This window comes from Somniosus microcephalus, chromosome 14 (genome assembly GCF_052327205.1).
Source record: "Somniosus microcephalus isolate GS21.2 chromosome 14, FLI_Smic_1.0, whole genome shotgun sequence".
In the NCBI taxonomy this organism is placed as follows: Eukaryota; Metazoa; Chordata; class Chondrichthyes; order Squaliformes; family Somniosidae; genus Somniosus; species Somniosus microcephalus.
In genome coordinates, this window is record NC_141000.1 from 123,754,360 (window position 1) to 123,767,248 (window position 12,889).

Genomic DNA, 12,889 nt, shown 5'->3' on the forward strand with positions numbered 1-12,889 from the left:
CTCTCTCTCTCCTCGCTCTCTCTCGCTCTCTCTCTCTCTCTCGCTCTCTCTCTCCTCTCTCTCTCCCCCCGCTCTCTCGCTCTCTCTCTCCCCCCGCTCTCTTGCTCCCTCTCCCCCACTCTCTCGCTCTCTCCCGCCCGCTCTCTCTCTCCCCCCGCTCTCTCTCTCCCCCCGCTCTCTCGCTCTCTCTCTCCTCTCGCTCTCTCTCCCCCGCTCTCTCGCTCTCTCTCTCTCCCCCCCCGCTCTCTCGCTCTCGCTCCCCCTCTCTCGCTCTCTCTCTCCCCGCTCTCTCGCTCTCTCTCCCCCCGTTCTCGCTCTCTCTCTCCCCCCGCTCTCTCGCTCCCACTCTCCCCCCGCTCTCTCTCTCTCCCCCCGCTCTCCTCGCTCTCTCTCCCCCCCGCTCTCTCTCTTCCCCTTATCTCGCCCCCATCAATCTCTCTAGTTCTCTCCTTTCCGCTCCCGCCTCTCTCGTTTTCTGCATCTCTCCTACACTCATGATCTCTCATTGCCTCTTTCCCTCTCTTTATCGCTGCCTCTTCCCCTCTCTCCCTCCATCTCTATCCCTCTCTTACTATTTCTATCCCCCTCTCAGTCCTGCTGTCTCTCTCACTCTCCCTCTCTCTCCCCTATGTCTGAGCTAGTTCGCATGTCACTCCCTATTGTTGCTGTGATTGGCGCTGTATGCCTGGGTGGTGCCTGGATGGTGCGGGGGAAGTGCTTTTCCCTGTGCACTGTGACCGTCAGCACTGCGAGGGTTAAGCAGGCGGCTGTGTACAGTTTCTAGTTCATTGTGCGCCAGCCCCAGCCTGTGGACGGCGTGTTACACCCGACCGGAAAACGGACTCTTTTATTTTTTAAAAACTTGGCGTAATTGCTGTCTGCAGCTGCTCTCCTTTTAACAAGGGGCAGCTTTTCTTTGCAGCCTCTGCCCCTTTGTGTGACAGCTGTCTGAATAGCCAATCTCTCCCTGCTCCGAGTGCGTGTGTGCGTGCATGTCTGTGTGTCTGTCTCTCTGCGTGTGCGCGGGTGCCTCCTCATCTTCTAGCCTGCCTTCTGCCTGATGAATTACTGCTGGATTACCAGGCGAGGACGGGCCGACCCGTGTGACCTTGGCGAGGGAGTGGGAGGGGTCTCGTGTTGGAAGCTGAAGTGCTGGAGGTCATCGGAGGATGGAGGTCGTGAGAAGGTGGACATTTCACCAGGTGCTGGATGACACGAGTCATGTGTCTCAGAGAGCCTGTTGACATGGTCAATATTTCAAGGACATTATTTTCAGCAGTGAATGTACTGTTTGTGTGAGAGCGCTGCTTTCCTTTACCCTCTCCTTCCCCCTCTCCTCCTTGCCCCTCATCCCGCTCCTGGGAGGATCAAGGAAAGGGTCAGATTCTCAATTCAGACATAATTTCTTCCCTTTAACCCACATATGCACAATAAAAGAGGCAGTGAAAGGGCCTCCATTCAGTTGCAGACATGATCCTGTAATTTCTTTCCTTTGTAAGCCTTTGTCACGTTATCTTGTCCCCAGCCTCACAGGATGTAATGTAATTCCCTGGGCATGGAAAAAAGGGAGATGTCAACGGCAAACTATGATGAATTAGCCCAGCGACGTAGACGAGCTCATTTATTGTTTGTGTTGGAAAGAAGGAGGAGGCATCAGTGGCAGGGAGGGAGGGAGAGAGAGAGAGAGAGATAGATAGATAGATAGAGTGAGAGAGATAAAAAGAGGAAGGAGATCGAGATGAGGGAGAGAGGAAGGAGAGGGAGATATTGGTGGTGGGGAGGGAGATAGAAGGAGGAGGAGATAGCGAGAGATAGAAGGAGGAGGAGATAGCGAGAGATAGAAGGAGGAGGAGATAGAGAGAGATAGAAGGTGGAAGAGAGAAAGGAGGAGGAGATAGAGACAGATAGGTGGGAAGAGAGATAAAAGGAGGAGAGAGAGGGAGGGGAGAGTGTGATAGGAGGTGGGAGAGAGAGATGTGGAAGAGAGGGAAATAGGAGGAGGAGATAGAGAGAGATAGGAGGGAGACACAGAGAAAGAGAGTGAGAGGAGAGCGAGTTAGTAGCTGGTAATGGTGACCTTGTTTTGTTTGTGTTTAGCAGCTTTGTGTGTCTCTCTCTGGGTGAGATTTAATCCCATGCCCTTGTATACGCACACTTGATTAAGAGGGAGTTATCCTGGAGCTGGAGACGGTGCCCTTTGCTTGTGTTTTTGTCAGCTCTTGTAGTCAGAGGGGAGCTGGGCTTCACCTCCATGGCCACTGCTTCCCGTGAGGTGCTGCTGAGTAAAGCGTAAATTATTCCAAAGGCATTTCCCTCCCACTCTCAACATGGTTCTGGAAGGAAGATTAAAAATTCCCTTCTGCCGGTAGGAACCGATCGTTAAACTTCCACTTTCCTTTCCTGTTCTTTCTGTTGTTGGGCTTGTTTGGTGTTTGGAAGTTAGAAGTCGTTCAGCCTACTTTATGATCTCTCGATAGACAGTAAGGGCAAAACAAAATGGTTATATCGGAAACACTGTGGAGGAAGCGTGTTGTGTGAAGAGTCACTGCCGGGTGGAGTGTGCTAGTTTAGTTTTTTTTAAAGGAGAAGGCTCTCGTTTAGAAGTTTCCTTGGGAAATATTGGTTTGCAAAAGGACTTCAGTTACGTTCTCAACACTCTGTGGAACTAAACATATTTTAACCCTTTTTTTGCTGAACTAGGGTTTGTGTTAAAGTGACCCTCCCCTCCCTTCCTCTTATTTCGTGTTTTCGAGGCCTCCCCTGCCCATGTTCCTGGAGAGCGACAGCGGGGGAAGAGAGAGAGAGAGCGAGAGAGAGGGAGGGAGGGAAGCAAGAGAGGGAGGGAAAAGAGGGAAGAGAGGGAGGGAAGAGGGAGAGAGGGAAGAGAGAGGGAAGAGAGAGAGGAGGAGGAGGGGACAGAGAGAGGGCAGAGAGTTTTAATTGTATGGTGTCGGGGTGGGGGGGGAGCAGGGGTTGAAGTGGGTTGTGGGGGGAGGGGAGGGGCTTCTGTGAGGCTCAGCGCGTTTAATGCATGACTTCCTGGAACAGGGTTTGAAGTTTAGCACGGTGACAAACTCACTAGGGGTCACCGCCTCGCTGCCTGGGGTCACCGCCTCGTTCCTGGGGTCACCGCCTCGCTGCCTGGGGTCAGTGCTGGGACTCTCAGTCCTGTTACACACACAGTCAGTGCTGGGACACACAGTCCTGTTACACACACACAGTCAGTGCTGGGACACTCAGTCCTGTTACACACATGGTCAGTGCTGGGACACTCAGTCCTGTTACACACACACAGTCAGTGCTGGGACTCTCGGTCTTGTTACACACACAGTCAGTGCTGGGACACTCAGTCCTGTTACACACACACAGTCAGTGCTGGGACACTCAGTCCTGTTACACACACAGTCAGTGCTGGGACACTCAGTCGTGTTATACACACAGTCAGTGCTGGGTCACTCAGTCCTGTTACACACACACAGTCAGTGCTGGGACACTCAGTCCTGTTATACACACAGTCAGTGCTGGGTCACTCAGTCCTGTTACACACACACAGTCAGTGCTGGGACTCTGGGTCTTGTTACACACACAGTCAGTGCTGGGACACTCAGTCCTGTTACACACACAGTCAGTGCTGCGACACTCAGTCCTGTTATACACACAGTCAGTGCTGGGTCACTCAGTCCTGTTACACACACAGTCAGTGCTGGGACACTCAGTCCTGTTACACACACACACAGTCAGTGCTGGGACACTCAGTCCTGTTACACACAGTCAGTGCTGGGACACTCAGTCCTGTTAGATTTCCCTCCACTCTCCACCCAAAGTTGCTGCAGTAATTATGCCGGTCGGTGCTAATTGGGGCTGCCTTTCATTGTGCCCGGTGATTGCCCTTCTTGCCGCTCTTCCCAGCTTTCAATGCCCCTCTCTGGTGGATGACACGCGCCCCCTCCCAGTTTTGGCCGCGTGTACTCTGATGAGGCGGTAATGACATGGGTAGCATCTCCTATGTCCCGGCCTCATTTACGCCGAGTGGTAATGCCGGCAGAAGACCGCGGACAGCCCGGGCCAGCTGGGTGTTGGCGAGTGGGCGGAGGCAAATATGGAGAGCCAGCCAGAGATATTGAAAGCTTTGCCCTATCTTTATTTTTGCTGTGGTATCTTATTTTGCTCTGGCATTGCTGTCATTTGCTGTGGTGCTGCCTCCATGCTGAGCCCCTTCTGACAGGGCACGAAATGGCTTCCCATTGGGGAATCCCCTGTACTGTTTCCCAGAAGTACAGGAGGAGCGTCAGGAGTTCAGAGTGGTTCAGCTCCTCGTTCAGGATGCTCTAGTTCCCAACTGCTCCTCTCTCCCGCTCTGCGTCTCACCCAGTACTCTCCCCTTGTGTCTATCTCAATTCCACACCAGCCCCCCCCGCCCCCCCCAAGGTGGATGTCTCCAGGATTGAGCTTGTCTTCTTCTTAGGCAGTCCCTCGGAACCGAGGATGACTTGCTTCCACACTAAAAATGAGTTCTCAGGTGACTGATGAGTCCAATGCGGGGCCTACAGTCCTCTGTCACAGGTGGGGCAGACGGTGGTTGAAGGGGCGGGTGGGTGGGGTGCTTGGGTTGACGTGCGCTCTTTGTGCTGTTGAGCTTGTGAGTGAGAGAGTGCCAGGGCTGGATGCACTGAGGCCCGGCTCATCTTCCTGTGGTCTCCCCTGGTGCCGACCTGGTTGGACAGCCCTCTCACGGATCCACACCCAACCTGTCCGAACGCAGCCAGCAGATCCCCGGCGATGACTTGGGTCCCTGTCCCCGCGCAGTCGCCTCTGGAGTCGTGTTGATGAAGCCTCTTTCACTTTCTCAGGATCTCCAGAAGTGCGACGCAGCAAATTGAGTTACTTTTTGAAAAGTCGTTACTCTGATTTTTGACACTTGTACATACTGTACAAGGGCCCACAAACAGCAATGAGATCATCGTCATATCGTCATTTCATATCTTCTCACACTTCCCCTTGGAGGACGACGCGAAGTAGTGGAAAGATTTGCAGATTAGTGAAGCTCGGGGGTTGTTCTCCTTAGAGAAGGTTAAGGGGAGATTTAATAGAGGTGTTCAAAATTGTAATGGGTTTTGATAGAGTAGAGAGGGAGAAACTGTTTCCGGAGCAGGAGGGTCGGTAACCAGAGGACACAGATTGAAGATAATTGGCAAAAGAACCAGAGGGGAGATGAGGAGAATTTTTTTTACACAGCGAGTTGTTGTGATCTGGAATGTGCTGCCTGAAAGGGCGGTGGAAGCAGATTCAATAGTAACTTTCAAGAGAAGAGGGAATTGGATAAATACTTGAAAAGGAAAAATTTGCAGAGCTGTGGGGAAAGAGCGGGGGTTGGGGGGGTGAGGGACTAATTGGACAGCTCTTTCAAAGAGCCGGCACAGGCACGATGGGCCGAATGGCCTCCTCCTGTGATGTATGGTTCTATGATTAGTCTACCTATGACGAGCATCAGTGTGGAGAGCTCACGAGGCACGTTGGCACATTGTGGCATCTCTGACCACCACTGGTGTGAGCGTGACATGTTTGCATGGACAGTTTCTGTTATTAATGTGGACACAGTAATTTGGAATGGAAATATAAAAGTAATGACAGAATGCAAGACTTTAATACGGGGACTGAGTTATGCCGAGTGGCATGGTCCGATTATCCTGTGGTTTCTAATCTCACTTCACGATGATTATACCTGGTCTTGAGAGAACCTCGCATTTCTATAGCGCCTTTCACAACCTCAGGGCGTCCCAAAGCGCTTCACAGCCAATGAACTACTTTTTTGAAGTGTAGTCACTGTTGGAATGTGGGAAACACGGCAGCCAATTTGCGCACAGCAAGCTCCCACAAACAGCAATGTGATAATGACCAGATCATCTGTTTTAGTGATGTTGGTTGAGGGATAAATATTGACCCCAAGACACCGGGGAGAACTCCCCTGCTCTTCTTCGAAATAGTGGCTGTGGGATCTGTTCCATCCACCTGAGAGAGGAGACGAGTCCTGGGCTTAACGTCTCATCTGAAAGACGGCACCTCCGTCAGTGCAGCACTCCCTCAGCACTGCACTGGGAGTGTCCGCCTCAATTATGTACTCAAGTCTCATGTGCAGGGTCAGTGCAGAACGATTAGTAATTTTGAAATGATTTGCGTCGAACAAGAAATCACACATTTAAACCGCAGAAAATCTTGGTATAGCTGTCTGATCATGACGGGCAGGAGCTGGTGAATTGTAATGAATCCAGGATGTTATTTATTCTATTTAAAATGACACTAATTAGTTACAGTAAAGAGATGTGCAAAAACCTCATGGAGGAGTTGGTTTCCTCCTGCACTGTAGCAGTGGTACTGCATTACAATGCAGTAAGGGAGAGTTAGACATGAATACACAGGCCTGACTGAACAGCAGAAAGAATGAGAGTGTAAGAGAAAGAGGATATGTGTTATAGTGAAAAACAGATTAACACCAGGGGGAAAGGTGAGAGGGCACAAATTCAGGGGGAGCTGTGTCAAACCTTCTCCTCCGCTGTCCGGGCCTGTGTCCCCGCTCTCTCCGGGCCTGTGTCTCCCCCCCCCCCCCCCCCCCCCCCTGTCTGGGCCTGTGTCCCCCCCCCTGTCCTGGCCTGTGTCCCCCCCCCCCCTGTCCTGGCCTGTGTCCCCCCCCCCCGTCCGGGCCTGTGTCCCCCCCCCCCCGTCCGGGCCTGTGTCCCCCCCCCCCCCCCGTCCGGGCCTGTGTCCCCCCCCCCCCCGTCCGGGCCTGTGTCCCCACCCCCCGGTCCGGGCCTGCGTCCCCACCCACCCCCCCCCCGTCCTGGCCTGCGTCCCCTCCCCCCGGTCCGGGCCCGCGTCCCCCCTCACCCCCGTCCGGGCCCGTGTCCCCCCCCCCCGTCCGGGCCCGTGTCCCCCCCCCCCCCCGTCCGGGCCTGTGTCCCCCCCCCCCCCGCCCGGGCCTGTGTCCCCCCCCCCCCCGCCCGGGCCTGTGTCCCCCCCCCCCCGCCCGGGCCTGTGTCCCCCCCCCCCCGCCCGGGCCTGTGTCCCCCCCCCCCCGCCCGGGCCTGTGTCCCCCCCCCCCCGCCCGGGCCTGTGTCCCCCCCGCCCCGCCCGGGCCTGTGTCCCCCGCCCCGCCCGGGCCTGTGTCCCCCGCCCCGCCCGGGCCTGTGTCCCCCGCCCCGCCCGGGCCTGTGTCCCCCGCCCCGCCCGGGCCTGTGTCCCCCGCGCTGTCCCCGTGAGCTGCGCTTTGTTCTGCGGGGCCTGTTTCTTTTAATGCGTGGTCCCTTTAAGTTTCTGCACGTGCGCGGTATTTGCAGCGTAACAGCCAGTGAGCAGCCTGCGCGGGACCTTTCAGATTACTGCACGGCCGCTTACAAGCGCACCTTAGTGGGAACATTGGTTGAGGGGTGACCTGATTGCGGTCTTTAAAATTATGAAGGAGTTCGATAGGGTAGACGTAGAGAAGATGTTTCTACTTGTGGTGAGGAGACCAGAACTAGGGGCCATCAATATAAGACAGTCGCTAATAAATCCAATAGGGAATTCAGGAGAAACTTCTTTACCCAGAGAGCGGTGAGAATGTGGAACTCGCTGCCACAGGGAGTGGTTGAGGCGAATAGTATAGAGACATTTAAGGGGAAGCTGGATAAACACATGAGGGAGAAAGGAATAGAAGGATATGGTGATAGGGTGAGATGAAGAGGGGTGGGAGGAGGCTCGTGTGGAGCATAAACACCGGCACGGACCAGTTGGGCCGAATGGCCTGTTTCTGTGCTGTACATTCCATGAAACTCTTAACCGGCACCTAAATTAACCGGAAATCTCTCTTAACCGGCAAAATTCAGGAGTAGGTTCAGGTAAGTTTTACTTTATATTAGTGGCCGTGTAACCGGGGTTCCTGGATCTGTGGCCGTGTAACCGGGGCTCCGGCACCTGTGGCTGTGTACGGGGCTCTCGTACCTTGGTAAGTATACCTCTCTGTATTCCAGACTTTTTGATCAACCGGCACCATGCTGGTTCCGTTGGTGCCGGATAAAAAAGAGTTTCCTGTAATTCTATCTAGGTACATACTCTTTGCATGGTGACTGTTCCCTGCATTCTGCAGTATTTCTATTGACACCCCATCAAAGCAGCTCCCAACCATTACAAAGCCTCAGAAAATTCCCAGCAATCCAAACAAAATCTGGTCACACCAACTGCTCGGAAAGGGGCCACCTCTAGGTCATGACCCTGACTGCTCCAAAAGATCACCTCCAGGTCACGGTGCCAGCTCATTCAAAGGATCTCCTCCCAGGTCACGACTCCTCTATGGGGTCAGTCCAAGTCATGACCCCCAACTGCTCCAAAAGGTCGCCTACGGGTCACGACCCCAACTGGTCCATAATGGTCATCTCCAGGTTGGGCCAGTAGAATTTGCATAAAGAGAACTACAAAAGAATTGAATTGGATCAAAACTGATTGCTGAGGAACAACATTTTTCAAAAGCTGTTCAGCTTTACTAAATTCTAATCATCTGCAGAAATGAGGGACCTCAGTTATGTTGAGAAACTAGAGAAGCTGGGCTTGTTCTCCTTCGAGCAGAGAAGGCTAAGGGGAGATTTAATAGAGGTGTTCAAAATTACGAAGGGTTTTGATAGAGTAAGTACAGAGAAACTGTTTCCACTGGCGAGTTGGTTGGTAACCAGAGGACACAGATTTAAGATAATTGGCAAAAGAACCAGCGGAGAGATGAGAAAAAACAAAATTATGCAGAGAGTTGTTGTGATCTGGAATGCGCTGCCTGAAAAGTTGGTGGAAGGAGATTCAGTAATAACTTTCAAAAAGGAATTGGCTAAATACTTGAAAAAGAAAGATTTGTCGGGCTATGGGGGAAGCGCGGGTCAAAGTGCTTCTTCGACAGCAATTCCCAAACCTGCAACCTCTTCCACCGAGAATGACAAGGGCAGCAGGCGCATGGGAACACCACCACCTCCCCCTCCATGTTGTGCATTCAGTTAGATCATGGCTGATCTGTATCTTAACTCCTTGGCTCCGTAACATTTATTACCCTGGCCTAACAAAAATCTATCAATCTCACTTTTGACATTTTCAATTGACCCCCCAGCCTCAACCGCTTTTTGTGGGGAGAGAGATCCAGATTTCCACTATCGTTTGTTTTGCAAGTTCGCTAATAAAGTCAGCATATATTCTGTTACAGTCGGTGTCTACTCTCCGAACCCTCTCTCGAGTCCAGTTTTTTCGACATTACAACAGTGACTACACTTCCACAACAAAAGCAAAATACTGCAGGTGCTGGAAATCTGAAATAAAAACAGAAAATGCTGGAAATACTCAGCAGGTCCGGCTACACTTCATTGGCTGTAAAGCGCTTTGTGACATCCTGAGGGTTGTGAAAGGCGCTGTAGAAATGGAGGTTCTGGCTGTGTTCTATAACACGGTACATTTCACACCATCGCTTGCTGTCGCACACTGGCTCCTCTTGTACGGAGTGTTGCTTGCTAACAGCACTTTCTCCGAGTGCGAAGATCTGCCCCCAGAACAGGAAGTGCTTGCAGGAGGAAACTGGGGAGGAGCCAGGAGCTGCAACTGGGCTTAACCCATTCCATGACTGCCCTGGGATGGTGCAGACAGGAGCTGCGCCAATGGCACACACACAGCTTGTGTTCCTTGTGGAGTCAGCTCTGAATTGCTCCCTTTCTGTTTAGGGTACTTTTATCTTCAACAACAGCTTGCATTCATGTAGCACCTCTACAATGCAGTAAACCGCCCCAAGGCGTTTCGCAGGAGTGTTATCAGACAAAATTTGACACCCAGCCATATAAGGAGATATTGGGACAGATGACCAAAATCTTAATCAAAGAGGTAGGTTTTTTAAGGAGAGTCTTAAAGGGGGAGAGAGAGGCGGAGAGGTTTAGGGAGGGAATTCCAGAGCTTAGGGCCTCGGCAGCTGAAGGCACGGCCGCCAGTGGTGGAGCGATTGAAATCGGGAGACGCGCAAGAGGCCAGAATTGGAGGAGGGCAGAGATCTCAGAGGGTTGTCGGGCTGGAAGAGGTTACAAAGATAGGTAGGGGTGAGGCCATGGAGGGATTTGTGAACAAGGATGGGAATTTTAAAATCTTCTTCGCATTTTTTCTGCATGTGTGCTGGGAAACTGGAGGGACTGTCACTTCAAGGGATGTGTTTGAGTACTTCCAAGTGCCTGCTTTCGGGGACACCTCTATATGAGGTCTGGAGTCTGCTGCCTGCCAGTTAGCTTAATGCAGGGATGCTGAAAGAAAGAAAGACTTGCATTTATATAGCACCTTTCACGACCACCGGACGTCTCAACGCACTTTACAGCCAATGAAGAACTTTCTGAAGTGTAGTCACTGTTGTAATGTGGGAAACGCGGCAGCCAATTTGCGCACAGCAAGCTCCCACAAACAGCAATGTGATAATGACCAGATAATCTGTTTTTGTTATGTTGGTTGAGGGATAAATATTGGCCAGGACACCGGGGAGAACTCCCCTACTCTTCTTCGAAATAGTGCCATGGGATCTTTTACGTCCACCCGACAGAGGCCTCGGTTTAACGTCTCATCCGAAAGACGGCACCTCCGACAGTGCAGCACTCCCTCAGCACTGCACTGGGAGTGTCGGCCTAGCTTTATGTGCTCGAGTCCCTGAAAGAACTCGCATTTCTACAGCACCAGTCACGTGATCAGGACGTGCCAAAGCGCTTTGCAGCCAATGAAGTACTTTTGCAGTGCTGTAATGTAGGGAACGCGGCTGCCAATTTATGCACAGCAAGATCCCACAATGAGAGAAATGGTCAGGTGACCTGTTTCAGTGATGTTGATTGAGGGATAAACGGCCAGGGACTCCCCCTGCTCTTCTTCGAAACAGTGCCACGGGATCTTTTACGTCCACCTGAGAGGGCAGACGGGGCCTCGGCTTATCGTCTCATCCGAAAGACAGTGCAGCGCTGGGAGTGTCGGCCTAAACTTTTGTGCCCCGAAATTCTGACTCGAGAGGCAAGAGTGTTGCCCCCTGAGCTACGGCTGACAAACTATAGGCCTGCAGCTGTAGGCCTCAGCTGCTCAGTGCCTTGTCCAGCTGAGCTGTCCTATTGTGTGTGTGCGCGTGTGTGTGCGCTCTCCCCCTGGGACCAGCTGTTAAGGAGATTGTCTTTGAAACCTGGCAGACACAACACTGCTACGTGTGTTCTGAGCACCCAACCAACATACACTGCGTGCTTATAAACACGGCGCTGGCACAAAGATCCTTTGAGATGACGAAACTTCTAAAAATAAATCTGTAGTAAAAAAAATGATCAGTTCAATCTTTTATTTGTAACGGAAACCTTTCTCCCTCCCTCGCCCATAAAACAAGAGGTTTTGCGAATTATCTATCTGTGAAATTGTTTTATTTAGTGTGGGGATTCCAAAACTAGGGATCCATAAATATATAAGATAATCACTAATCATAGAATGGCTACAGCGCAGAAGGAGGCCATTCGGCCCGTTGAGCCCATGCTAGCTCTCTGCAAGAGCAATTTAGTTAGTCCCACTCCCCCGCCCTTTCCCCGTAGCCCTGCAAATTTTTTTCCTTCAGGTACTTCTCCAACTCCCTTTTGAAAGCCACGATTGAGTCTGCCTCCACCACCCTTTCAGGCAGTGCATTCCAGATCCTAACCACTCGCTGAGTAAAAAAGATTTCCCTCATGTCGCCTTTGGTTCTTCTGCCAATCACCTTAAAACTGTGTCCCCTGGTTCTCGACCCTTCTGCCAATGGGAACAGTTTCTCTCTATCTACCCTGTCCAGACCCCTCATGATTTTGAACACCTCAATCAAATCTCCTCAACCCCAGCTTCTCCAATCTATCCACGTACAGGGCGCTGGTGAGACCACACCTGGAGTACTGTGTGCAGTTTTGGCTCCTTATTTAAAGAAGGATATACTTGCATTGGAGGCAGTTCAGAGAAGGTTCACGAGGTTAATTCCTCGGATGAAGGGGTTGTCTTATGAAGAAAGGTTGAGCAGGTTGGGCCTGTACTCGAGGTTTAGAAGAATGAGCGGTGATCGTATTGAAACATATAAGATTCTGAGGGGGCTTGACAGGGTAGATACAGGGAGGATGTTTCCCCTCGTGGATGAATCTAGAACTAGGGGGCACAGATTCAGGATAAGGGGTCGCCCATTTAAAACGGAGATGAGGAGGAATTTTTTCTCTGAGGGTCGTGAATCTTTGGAATTCTCTGCTCCAGAGAGCTGTGGAGGCGGAGTCACTGAATATATTCAAGGCGGAGATGGACATATATTTGAGCTACAGGGGAGTCGAGAGCTATGGGGAGCGGGCGGGAAAGTGGCATTGAGGCCAAGATCAGATCAACCAATGATCTTATTGAATGGCGGGGCCGTCTGGCCTACTCCTGTTCCTAATGTTCTTATGTAACTGAAGTCCCTCATTCCTAGAACCATTCTTGTAAATAAGTCCACTAGGAGAATCTTCTTTATCCAGAGAGTGGTGAGAATGTGGAACTCGCTACATAGAAACATAGAAGATATGTTCGAGCCTGCTCCGTCATTCAACGAGATCATGGCTGATCATCCAAACCCTAGCACCCGGTCCCTACACCGACAGCCATCCCACCCAAGCCCTATCCCCGTAACCCCACGTATTTAATCCCCCCTAACACTAAGGGCCAATTTTTATCATGGCCAATCAACCTAACCCGCACATCTTTGGACTGTGGGAGGAAACCCACGCAAACACGGGGAGAATGTGCAAACTCCACACAGACAGTCACCTGAGGCCGGATTTGAACCCGGGTCCCTGGCGCCGTGAGGCAACAGTGCTAACCACTATGCCACCGTGTTCCCCAGGGAGTGGAT

General features: G+C 51.9%; 1 protein-coding gene across 4 annotated transcripts in view; it reads left to right on the forward strand.

The window, feature by feature from the left end:
* The window catches only part of nrip1a (nuclear receptor interacting protein 1a), a 90,183-nt gene that overhangs the window by 44,770 nt on the left and 32,524 nt on the right, over positions 1-12,889 (forward strand). Inside the window, exon 1 of one of the 4 annotated variants that reach the window (XM_086007279.1) lies at positions 9,044-9,876. The exons of the other annotated variants lie outside the window; for them this stretch is intronic. The gene's annotated coding sequence lies outside the window, so the exon portion shown is untranslated. Of the gene's footprint in view, positions 1-9,043; positions 9,877-12,889 lie in introns of those variants that run through there. 4 annotated transcript variants of the gene reach the window in all.